Below are 11590 nucleotides of genomic sequence, written 5' to 3'. Positions count from 1 at the left end.
TGGATAATATCACATCACTGCTACCCTCCTCCCTGCCTTCCTCTTCCTCGGTGGAATGCTCCTCAGCAAGTGCATTCTGCTGCTCGCTCTGGAGCTCAGCAAGGTCTTATGTCATCCAGCTCCTCCTTCTGGTCCTCAACAAGCTCCTCTATGTCTGCACCAGTGACATCCAGACCCACACTCTTGCCCAGGGACACAACCTCCTCCAGTACCTCTGCATCAGCCCCTTCAAAGCCACGTTCAGTGACGCATTCAGTGACGCATTCTGGCCACAGTTTCCTCTAGGCTGAGTTTAAGGTCTGGTACATGACACCTTCCCAGGCTTTGTCAATGAGGTTGATGCAGTGGAGGTCATTGAAATATTTCTTTCAGAGTCAAGGACGTCTCTTCAGTGACATTACACCTGGTGAAGAGCGCCTTTGTATACGGCCTTTTAAAGATGCAGATCACTTGCTGGTCCATGGGCTGCAGAAGAGGTGTCGTGTTGGGCAGGGGGGGGGGACTTGACCTTTATGAAGTCATACTCAGCGTCCATATCGTCCACCAAGGCTGGAGGGTGTGCCAGGGCATTGTCCATCAGAAGAAGGCAACTTTCAGGCAGTTGGTTGTCAGAAAGATATTCCTTAACGATGGGTGCGAACAGCTGGTGCAGCCATTCCATGAACAACTGCCTTGTGACCCAAGATTTTGCATTGGCCCTCCACATGACAGGCAGTCTGGCCTTGCTCGCATTCTGCTCCTTGAATGCATGAGGGGTTTGGGAATGGCACACCAGTAGTGGCTTAATCTTCAGATCAACGCTTGCGTTCGCACACAGCAAAAGGGTCACTCTGTCCTTCATGGGCTTGTGCCCCGGCAGTGTCTTTTCCTCCTGCATGATGTAGGTTCTGTTCAGCATCTTCTTCCAGAAGAGTCCTGTTTCATCGCAGCTGAACACTTGTTGAGCGACGTATCCTTCTGCCTTCATGAATTCTGCTAATTTTTTCTTGAAGGCTTCTGCAGCAGCCTTGTCAGAACTGGAAGCCTCACCATGTCTCCCCAGCTGCCTCTTGAATGCCTCCAGAGTGGGAGAACCCACAACCTCCCTAGATCATTGGTTCCATTGCTACACTGCTCCAACAGTCGGGACATTTTTCTTGTTTTTCATTCAGAATCTGGTTTGCTGTAACCGGAGCCCGTTGTTTTGTGTCCTGCACTGCGGCATGGCTAAGAAGAGATCATAGTCCTCCTCTGGGTAACAGCCTTTCAAATATTTGAAAAGTGCTATCACATCTTCTCAGTCTTCTCCAGACTTAAAATGCTCACTTCTTCAATCTCCCCCCATAAGGTTTTGTTTCCAGACTCCTAGATCATTCTTTTCACTCTTCTCTGAACCCCCTCCAGCTTGTCTAAATCCTTCTTGAAGTCCAGTGCCCTAAACTAGACACAAAACCCAAGATGGGGCCTAGCTAGTGCTGAATACAGGGGAACCAGTACCGCAAATGAGTTGAAAGCTATACTTCTATGAATTCAGCCCAAAATAGATTTGCTTTTTTTGCAGCCACATCATATTGTTGGCAGCCACATCGTCTCACTGTTGCTTCCAGTAAACAAGTTCTGTAGGGCTGTGCATTGTTTTAAAACCGGTAAATTTTTTTTGATCATGACAGAAATGTAGTGAGACAAATGAGTAGGTACACATGATGGAAAACAATGCCTCTACTGAACATCTTCCTTTTTCATAGGCTGTAACCCTAAACACATGATCTGGGTGTAAGACCAAGCCTTACAGTTGAGCAGACATAAGTGGGATTCTGGTGCTCAACACCTGTTTGTCTCACTCCCTGCATCCCTTTGCTAGCACTTGTACGACACTTAAAACTCCACATATGGAAAATAGGTAGCTTTCTGGGCTTCATTCTAGGCCACTGAAACAAAACTCCTACTTCCTACACTTAAGAGCCAGTCTCTCTTGTCATTCCCATGCTCACACACACAAAACAACACAGGATCCCAGCCTTAACAGCACTCCTACATGACAAATGTATATGCTCACATGTTGAGGAACCATAAATATGGGACTCATAAATCTGTTTTTACTGCTCCTGCTTCTCAACGAGACAGTGATCCTAAAGTGTTGCTTTTTCCTTGTGGCCTCAGGTCATCCGTACAGCCCTCCTCCCACAGTAAACCAATTTGATAAATATGCCCACTTTCCTGTCTCTTTTTACTCAGTGCCTTTTGAAATCCCTTCTGGATCTGTTTCTATGTATACCATGGCTACAACAACATTTCTGTGTCTTACTAGATTGTTAGAAGGATAAATGCATTCATTTTAGGTTATAATACATGGGAGCCATGGCAGCAATAAAGGAACTAGAAAAGATAATCAAGTGTAAGGATATTTCACTGGAAACCAAGATCATTCATACTCTTGTATTCCCAATCACTATGTTTTGGTGTAAAAGCTGGGCAGAGAAGAAAGCTGGCAGAAGAAAAACGATGCATTCAAAACATGGTGCTGGATGACAGCTTTGTGCATATCCTGGACGGATGGAAAGCCAAACAAGTGGGTCCCAGACCCAGTCAGGTCAGAGCTTTCCTTGGATGCAGAAATGATGGAAACTGAAGCTGTTGTCCTTTGGGCACATCACAAGAAGGCAACTCTCACCGGAGAAGACAATCATGCTAGGGAAAGGTCAAAGGTGGAAGAAAAAGAGGAAGACCAACTATGAAATGGAACTAGTCCATAAAGAAAGCCGCTCCAGAGCTGAGCAGGGCTGCCAAGAACAAGACATTTTGGGGAGCATTCACTTACTCATCGTAAGTTAGAGCCAGCTTAGCAACACATTACAGCAAATGGTAGGCATGCTTTGAATTTTAAAGGGGAAAATAGAAAAAACGATTAACAGAACCATCTATTTTAGAAGGGTTTTTGATAAAGATGCTTCTCTTTTTAAATGAGCCACAAAACTGCTCTGGAGAGGAGGAAGAGGTAGGTGTGTGAAGGCACATGAGCCAGTCCACTCAGTGCCTGAGCACAGATGGTGTCTGCCGCAAACTAGTAGAATGAGTTCCTCCTGAGCTCAGCCTCAGACTAGGCACCTGCAACAACACCATTACACAGCTTCTGCATGTGTATATTCTTCATTCAGCTTCAGAGTTGTTTTACGAGGCTGTGCAGGGTCAGTGGCCGAGGCAGAGGGTCCACAGTAGCTTTCCTTCTCTTGGCAGGGAAGCTAACAGCTGCCTGTTAGCTCCCTTTCCTGGAACTGCACAGATCTCCTCTGCTGGCTCCGGGGCACTCTCTGCTTCCTATAAGGAACTCTTTCTGGCTGAGTCAAAATTTCCCTGTTCCCAGTTTACAACAAGGAGAAGTGGGAGCAGAGAGTTCATGCCAAGTTCAAACTTTCCAGCCTGGCTATCTGCAGAGACTCCTCAGCAGCAAAACACAGAAACAGAGCAAGTCAGAAGGGATCTCCCGGGCCATCTAGTCTGACCCCCAGCTCCAGCCGGCTCTGCTCACGACACGCCCACCATGTGCATGTCCAGCCTATCCTTGAACACCCGCACCGATGGGGCCTCAACGACCTCTCATGGAAGCCCATTCCACACCCTCGGGGTCCTAACTGTCAGGAAGTGCTTCCTGGCATCCAAATGGAACCTTGGCTCCCTGAGCTTTGCTCCATTGGAGCACGTCCTGCCTTCCTCTGCAGGGAAGAACAGGTCTCTACCCATCTCTGTGTGACATCCCCTCACATACCTGCATGTCGCCAACATATCCCCTCTGAGTCTCCTCTTCTCCAGGCTGAAGAGACCAGTTCCCTCAGTCTCACCTCATACCCCGTCCCCTGCAAACCAGCCACCAACCTTGTGGCCTACGCTACACTGACTCTAACCTGGCTATATCCTTCCTGTAACGAGGGGCCCAAAGCTGAACAGAATACTCCAGTTGCAGGCACACCAGAGTCATATAGAGTGGTAGTAATACCGCTCTCAATCTAGAAGCCACACTTCTGGCTATGCAACCAAGGGTGGTGTTCGCCCTCTTGACCACCACATCACACTGCTGACTCATGTTCAGCCTGCAGTCAACCGGCACCCCGAGGTCCCTTTCACAAGTGCTGCTCTCCAGCCACTTGTCACCTAACCTGTACTTATGACACCTATTCCTATGCCCCAAGTGCAAGACCTTGCACTTATCTACATTGAACGCCATCCTGTTGTCTCCTGCCCACTTCCATAGTCTGTCCAGATCCTTTTGGATCTGGAGTACCTGCTTCTCAGTTGTGGCCACTGCTCCAGTTTTATTATCATCTGCAAATTTGATCAGCAGATTGTTCACCCCTTCTTTCATGTCATTTATGAAAAGATTAAACAGGTTTGGCCCCAGGACAGAGCCCTGGGACAGAACCCTGGGACACCCCGCTTGTCACTGGCCACCATCCCGATGATTCCCCACTAATGGTTACCCTCTGCTTTCCGGTCAGTCAATCATGCCCTAATCCATCAGATAGTGCTTTGGTGTATCCCAAAACTCCTCACTTTCTCCACCAGGATATCATGGGGCACTTTGTCAAAGGCCTTGCTGAAATCCAGGTATACCACATCCACTGCATCCCCTCCATCTAGCCACCTCGAAACCTTGTCATAGAATTCCACAAGGTTTGTCTGGCAGGACCTGTTTTTGAGGAAGCCGTGTTGTGTGGCTGCCAGCCTCCCTTCCCTATCTAGCATCACTAGATCTCTCTCTATTATGAGCCTTTCCATTGTTTTTCCTACAAAACAAAATGACAAAGCCAAATGCCCAAGTATCCAAAGTTTTTTGCCTCCATTGAGAAGGGCAGCTCCTGTGGGCCAATAAATGGTGCAGATGGCATTCTTCCAATTGTAAATAACAGGAGTGGCAGACTTAATTTGGCTGTCCTTGTGCACAGGAAGTCCTTAATCCTCCCCGTCCTGCCCCAATCCATATCATGGTCCCATGCCTGTTATTTGCCTCGGAAGAAAGCACAGGAAGCTGCCTTTTTCTAAGACAGTTTGCACAATTCTGCCAGTTGTCCTTCAGTATCATAGTGCATTGTTCAAGTCAGCAAGGATGGCTTATGCAAGGTTAAACAAACCCATGGGGTTTAGGGCTTTCGGAATCTGCAAAGGTTGCTCAACCCTCTCACAGGCCACCCTCATTGGGTTTGTCTCACATGATAATCCAGGGGACTGTTGGTTACAGCTGGAATATTCAAAAGCGCACCAGCAAGCACTGCAATCCACTGAGGTTTAAATAAACTATGGTGGGTTGCAGGGGTCATATGAACCTAAGCCACTGAGCCCTGGTTTGCATGTAACAAGACACAATGGGTGTATTTTCCTGCAGGGCTTCTCGTTGCAGCAGTGCCCACCATTTTGAATATTCAACACATGGCAGGGGGTGGCTGTAGCTTCTCCTCATGTGCAAACCCAGTGAGGGTGGCTGTTCCACCATATGGAACATTCCACAGGTCCTGGGCAGCTTGTCACTCATCCCAACAACCTACCATTGCTGGGTTCACATGTCCAACAAACCACCCTCACCGACTGTGAAGGTTTGGATGTCCATTAAAGCATCCACAGGCACCATGGTTAATAAATCATGGAAGACTGTGCTGATCTAGATGTGAACTAGATCTCAGTCTGAACATCAGTCCATCTAGTCCGGCATCATCAACACTGAACAGTAGCAGTTCTCCATGATTTTAGGCAGGGATTTTCTTCCTGTTCTACTTGGAGATGCTGAGGATAGAACTGCATGGTCAACAGAAGTTTTGCTTCACTGAAGATAGATGAGGGGACCATGACCTGGGTTGGGACCACCAAGGCGGGAAAGGCTTAAATTCCTACATACTTCCCTTCCCAAGATTGTCTCAATCCAGATGACTCCTCCCTGCCTATTTACTGTCTTGTTTGACATGGGTAGCATTCTGCTCCAAGTCCATGCAGATGCCATTTCACCACCACCAAGAGAGGCACCTCTGTAAAAGGCTGCATGCTTAAGAAAGAACCCAGTGTTTATTTGAGGGGTTATCCAGTTCTCCACAAAGTGAAGAGCTCCCTGTAAAATGAAAGCCTGCAACTTGCCTACCTCTCTGCCACCACCAAGGCAGCCTGTGTCTTTTGTAAAATGGCAAGCAGGGAGACCTGCCAGCCACCTTGGGTTTCTTGCAAGAGGAAAAACAGTGACATATAAATACAAAAAGAAATGAGTGAATACAATTCTATTTTGCCTGAGATGATGGGATGGAGAGCAGGGGAACAACACTTTATGCCCCTCGTCTCTGCAGCTGCCAGAACAGAGAAGGAAGAATTAGAAGGCAGAGATTAGGATAAAAGAAACGAAAGAGTGAGTGCATCATTGCCGTCCTCAACTCATTTCCATACCACCCCATGGCCAAAGCTCTCTGGGTGGTTTACAACAATGTACAAAACAAAACAATACAATACCACAAAAACAAAACAATGTTAAAATGAATTTAAAATAATTCTAAAATAGCTAAAAAAAATACTGTAAAAAAGACCCTGCAAAGGAAAAGAATTGGCTGGATAAACTCCTCTGGCCCTGGGGAAACCAAGAAGAACTTCAAAGGCCTCCACATAAAGGGTGTTTTGAGAGCTAGCACCAAAAAAATGGCAAGTCTGACAACAGGTGGGCCGCAGCAAGGAGGGTGTTCCAAAGATGGGGGCCACCACAGAGAAGGCCCACCTAATAATTTAGATTAACTTTGGAGCCTGAGTTTGTTTTTAACTGCAATCCAAATTTGGCCATTAAAAATGTCCTGGGATACACATGTAAATAACATTCATAACCAATCCTCAGAGTTTTCTAATGGATATTATTACAGAACCGGGAAAAGTGTTAAATTGTCTAATGCAGGCTTCCCCAGTGTATCCTTCAGATGTTTCAGACTATAGTTCCCATCATCCCCAGCCAGCAAGGCACCAGGGTGGAGAAGGCTGATCTAATGACAGCAAGTGCAAGTAATACTGCTTTCCTAGCATATGGAATTGGGCCTTTTGCTTAACCTGCATGGGCTTAACGCGCCTCGACAGCCCCCGTCCTCTGCTTGTGGCAAACTGCAGTCTGGACTGTGTGGGACAGTCTGTGACAGAGCTGCATGGGGACTCCGCTCGGAGGCCCCAGCCCCTTCCAGACTGGCCATTCTGCGGACATGTACTTTCCCAGCTCTTCTCATACTTGACACTTAAGACACTTCATCAGCGATGAAGAGCCTTATCCTAGGGAACCTATGACTGATCCCTTAAAAGGTTTGCAGTGTTTGTTGTTATTATAGTTATAATAAATGCTGGAGGTGGCATTTGATGAGGGGAGTGATGCAAGGACCAGCACTTGAGACTGTCCCTTTGTGCCATTTCCCAAACTGAATTTCGCCAAGCTCCGCCTGTTGCACAATCCTGATTGTTACACAGCAGGACCAAATCTGCAGATTCCATCTGTCTTCCTCTTTTCTCAGTGTAAATACTAGTAAATTGTATGTTGTTGCCCTGGAGATAATTCATTCTTTACCCAATCTGAATTGGGTTGACACTGTTACCAAGGTTGGGCAACTTAAGTTAAAAAGGTGGAACATGGGAAGCTCTCCTATACTGCCAGGCCAAAGGTCGCGATAGCGTAGTGCCGGGGAAAGGGGCAGCAGCTCTCTGTGCGTTGTGTGAGCCCCACCTGAATATGTCTGGGGCTGGACCTGCATGCAAAGTAAGTGCTTTGTCACTCAGCCGTCATACAAGACCATTCTCTTTCTGTGCATCCTACTTCAGGCCTGCCTAGGGATGCATAGCCTGAGGTCCAGGTTAGTACCGCATCTTTTGCTCTGTAAGGCACACTTCCTCCCCCCCCTCAAAAGTAAGGGGAAATGTCTGTGCGTCTTATAGAGCGAATATGTGTGTGCAGTAAGTCTGTCAGGTGTGCAGTCCATGGGGAAGTGATGGGGAATGTGCCTGTGATTATGTGCCCATTTGATTCAGAATATTTTTTTCTTGTTTTCCTCCTCTAAAAACTAGGTGTGTCTTATGGTCAGGCATGTCTTATAGAGTGAAAAATATGGTATTTAAGCACAAGACGTCAGAGATGGTCAGTGCCAGGGTCTGAAGCCGGGATGTGGGTAGCCAGAAGCAAAACAAGAGCAACAGAGGCACCAGGACTAGAGTAACAGAACTTCAGGCAAGACAGTCCCAAAAGCAGGACTGAATGGAAAGTCCAAGTCATAGTCATGGTACAGGCCAAGGCCAGGAAGCAGAAACAGGCATGAGGACAGAGCAAGGACGTGGCCAGGAGCAAGCCAAGGGCTCAGCACCAGGAGGACCAACAGAGGCGCAGGTATCTTGGACGCAATAACAGGGCCGAAGGCACAGCCAGTCAAGATGCACGAGACAACAGGAGCCGGGTGCAGCACGGGGCGGGCAGGAGGCGGGGGCTGAAGTGCAGCTCGCAGGAAGGCAGCCCGGCTCACTGAGGCAACACAGTGCGGCACGAGAGGCAGGCAAGGCCGGATGTGGGTCAGGCAGGAGGCAGGCACAACAGCAGGCAACATGGAAAGCAGGAGCAGGGACCATCAGGCAAGGAGCAGGCACAGCAGTGAACTGGAGGACTTGCGCTGCTGAGGCAACATGGCAAGGGAGGAGCCATAGCAGGAGTGAGGAGCAACCACTGCAGCAAAGAGGAGGACCGGCATGGCTGAGCTCTCTCCCCAGGACTCCCAACTGGTGTCTGCCAGTAGACTGAGAGCTCCAGCAGGGCCTGGGATCAATCCTCCAAATCCAGTGGAGGCTGCTCTGGCCACCAAACAGCTCAGATCCTGACAATCAGGAGCTGCAGGCAAGTGAGCAAACAGACTGGCCGAAGAGAAATGGAGCACCGTGTCCTTCCTCTGCTCGTAGGGTAGGAACACGATAGGCTGCTTCAGGGGAAGAGAGTCCACCCCTCCTCAGCCAACTCTCAACCAGCTGATAAATTTGTGTGTGGGACAGAAAGTTCACGGGCACATCTGTAACTCTATAAAGTCAATGCCACCTAGGACCCTTTGAAATGGTCCAGACAAACATGTATAAGCATGTCTAATCCAGAGCCTGTGTTCGTTTGGGGCAGCCGATGTGCCACAGATCTGATGGCTGCAGTTAGGTAGATATAATTCTGTCTAGCACTTTCACAGTGCACCCCTATGCTTGTCTACAGTCTACCCAGGAGTAGACCCTGCTGAGTTTAACTGAATTTAATCCCAGGTGTGCATAATAGGGCTTTACTTCCACATAATACAGAGGGTTTAGAGTACTTGTTTTTTAAAGACACTGTAGAAAGTTCTTATGTTATTTGTAAAAGACAACTCTGAATCATTAGGCTTGTGTTCAGTAATTTGGAAAAAGAAACAGATAGACTGATGTTGTGGGAATTCCAAGCACATGCACATCCTGAAGTTGTTCAGAAAAAAAGACCATCATAACTCTTTCCTTTCAGCTGAGTAGGGGGTGCACCACGAGTCAAAGCACCATCAGCAAAAGAGCCTTAGGAGAAGCAACAGGGTGGAAGTGTCCAGCTCTCCTGAATTGTCCTGGCACTACAAAAGGAGAACATAAGCTTGCTTTACACACAGAGCTGATTTTCTAGGATTTCAGCTGTCAGAATGCCGCCTGCTAAAAGCCACCTCGCTAACACACATAATCCTGCGTAGAACCAATGAGAGGAACTGCGGACTAAGCCTAGATCTGCCCAAGAAAGAAGTGCTGTGTGCCACCAACCACTTCCTAACCTCTTTTCACTGGGAATGCTTCACAATTGTCATAGTATTGCAGAGGTTGATATGGCTGAAAACTTTCCCCAGGGAATCTGCCTTGGCAGGATTTTAGGTCCAGAAGCTTGTGAAGCTTAAATGTATTTGAAGGGAAAAGGGGTTCCTCCACATAGCACCACTCAAAACAGATTTCGTTCCTCTGTGGTAACTCACACCACTCTCAGGACTTGCACACAGAGAACATTAAAAGTCCTCGACTGCTGCATTTACATGTGCACGGCTGCTGGCCAACTCTAAGTAGTAGCTACTCATAATTCACTGTAGAAGTATTAAAATGTGCTAGGCATAATGGCAGCTTCTCTCCTGCTAATAACTCCTCAAACATGGCCTGTTCTCCAGAAATCATTTGCTATTCTGCCTCAGGCAGCAAAATTATTTTGCCCGTTAACCTGTTACATCCCTGTCCATGGAACTTCAGAGAAATTCCCTGGCTAAGCCAACTGATTGGGGCAGGTCAACGTCCTACTTTCTCTCATTTCAGTCTGTTCACAGAGTCTGTTTCCACATTCTCAGTCCGCTCACAGCTTCTCTCTGAAATCGCAACAAGCCTCAACAACACACAGCTTCAGAGAACGGCCAGTTCTCAGGACTGCTGCAAAGTCACTGATCTAAATCCCCAGTTGGCACACGTGGCTAACCTGAATACCAAGACAAAAAGCGCCTCTTTTGTTTGTGAATGAAACCTGCACTTGTGGGAAGTTAGAAGAACTGTAAGCGGGACTTCCCTGCAATTTGGAAACACTGGTGCTAATTTACAGGTTTTTCTGCACAACATGAAAATTAGGTTGAAACTTCCCCTTTGATCAAGTCCTCTTTTTAAGTCATAAGCCTAATGGGGACAAAATGCTGAACATTTCTCTCTGGGTGTGGAGACAGTATCTGCACCATGAATGAGTAACGGGGGATATGTGATCATTGACAACAATGCAAACAGCTGTCCTCCAGTACTCTCATGTACAAAAAACCCCAACTCTACAAAGGTACTGACAGACCAGATAGGAAGAAACAGAGAATATTAATTCCTTGCTCAAGCAAGCACTGAACAACCCTAACCCTTTGAAAATACACACACAACCTCAGGCTGACACAAGATACAAAATGGAGTTGCAGTAGCTTTTTCATACACAGGCTCTATTCAGGCATGGCAGGAGATTACAGCTTCCTCTTACAGCAGTAGGGTGGAACTTCCAACCAGCAGGCCTGATCCAATCTGGCAGCCCCTAAGTCCATTCATATGCCCAGCAAGGGCACGGTCCCTCTCCCCAGGATCCCTCCCTCCCCTTGACCCCTTTCTCTGCAGTGCTGATCACCTGAGCAGTGGCTGAGGGCAGGAGCACCCCAGAGAAAAGATGCTCTTCCTCCAAAGCCAGGCTGCTGCCCCACAATGAGAAAAGGCGCTCCTGTCAGCCTGTGCCGCCTGCCAGTAATGACTTCCTTCTCCATTTCTGCTCTGAATATTCAGCAGGCAGCACAAAAACCACATGGGTGCTCTCTCTCTATGTAAGAGGAAGAATGCATCTGTGTGCACACCCACTTTGGGGTCTGGCCCCATTTTTGGGCCATTGGGGGTTCCTAACCATGCTCTTCCAAAGGAATACAGCTTTTGGAAGTTAAAAATGGTCCCTACTCCTTTGTTGCATAAATGAGTTTCAACACCCTCCTTCAATGCTTCCCTCTCCTCCATGTCCACAAAGAGATTATCAGAATTCATGTCCCATTTGAAACAATTCACAGATCCCACGATATAAGACTGGAAGAATTGTGGTTTGTTTAAA

General features: G+C 47.6%; 1 protein-coding gene across 1 annotated transcript in view; it reads right to left on the bottom strand.

Annotated features, from left to right (window-relative positions):
- The window catches only part of ARSG (arylsulfatase G), a 109080-nt gene that overhangs the window by 7823 nt on the left and 89667 nt on the right, over positions 1-11590 (bottom strand). The gene's annotated exons all lie outside the window — the stretch shown is intronic.

Source organism: Varanus komodoensis, unplaced genomic scaffold, assembly GCF_004798865.1.
Source record: "Varanus komodoensis strain SLA01 unplaced genomic scaffold, ASM479886v1 scaffold59_1, whole genome shotgun sequence".
Taxonomy (NCBI): domain Eukaryota; kingdom Metazoa; phylum Chordata; class Lepidosauria; order Squamata; family Varanidae; genus Varanus; species Varanus komodoensis.
This window is presented reverse-complemented; position numbering and strand designations above follow the sequence as displayed.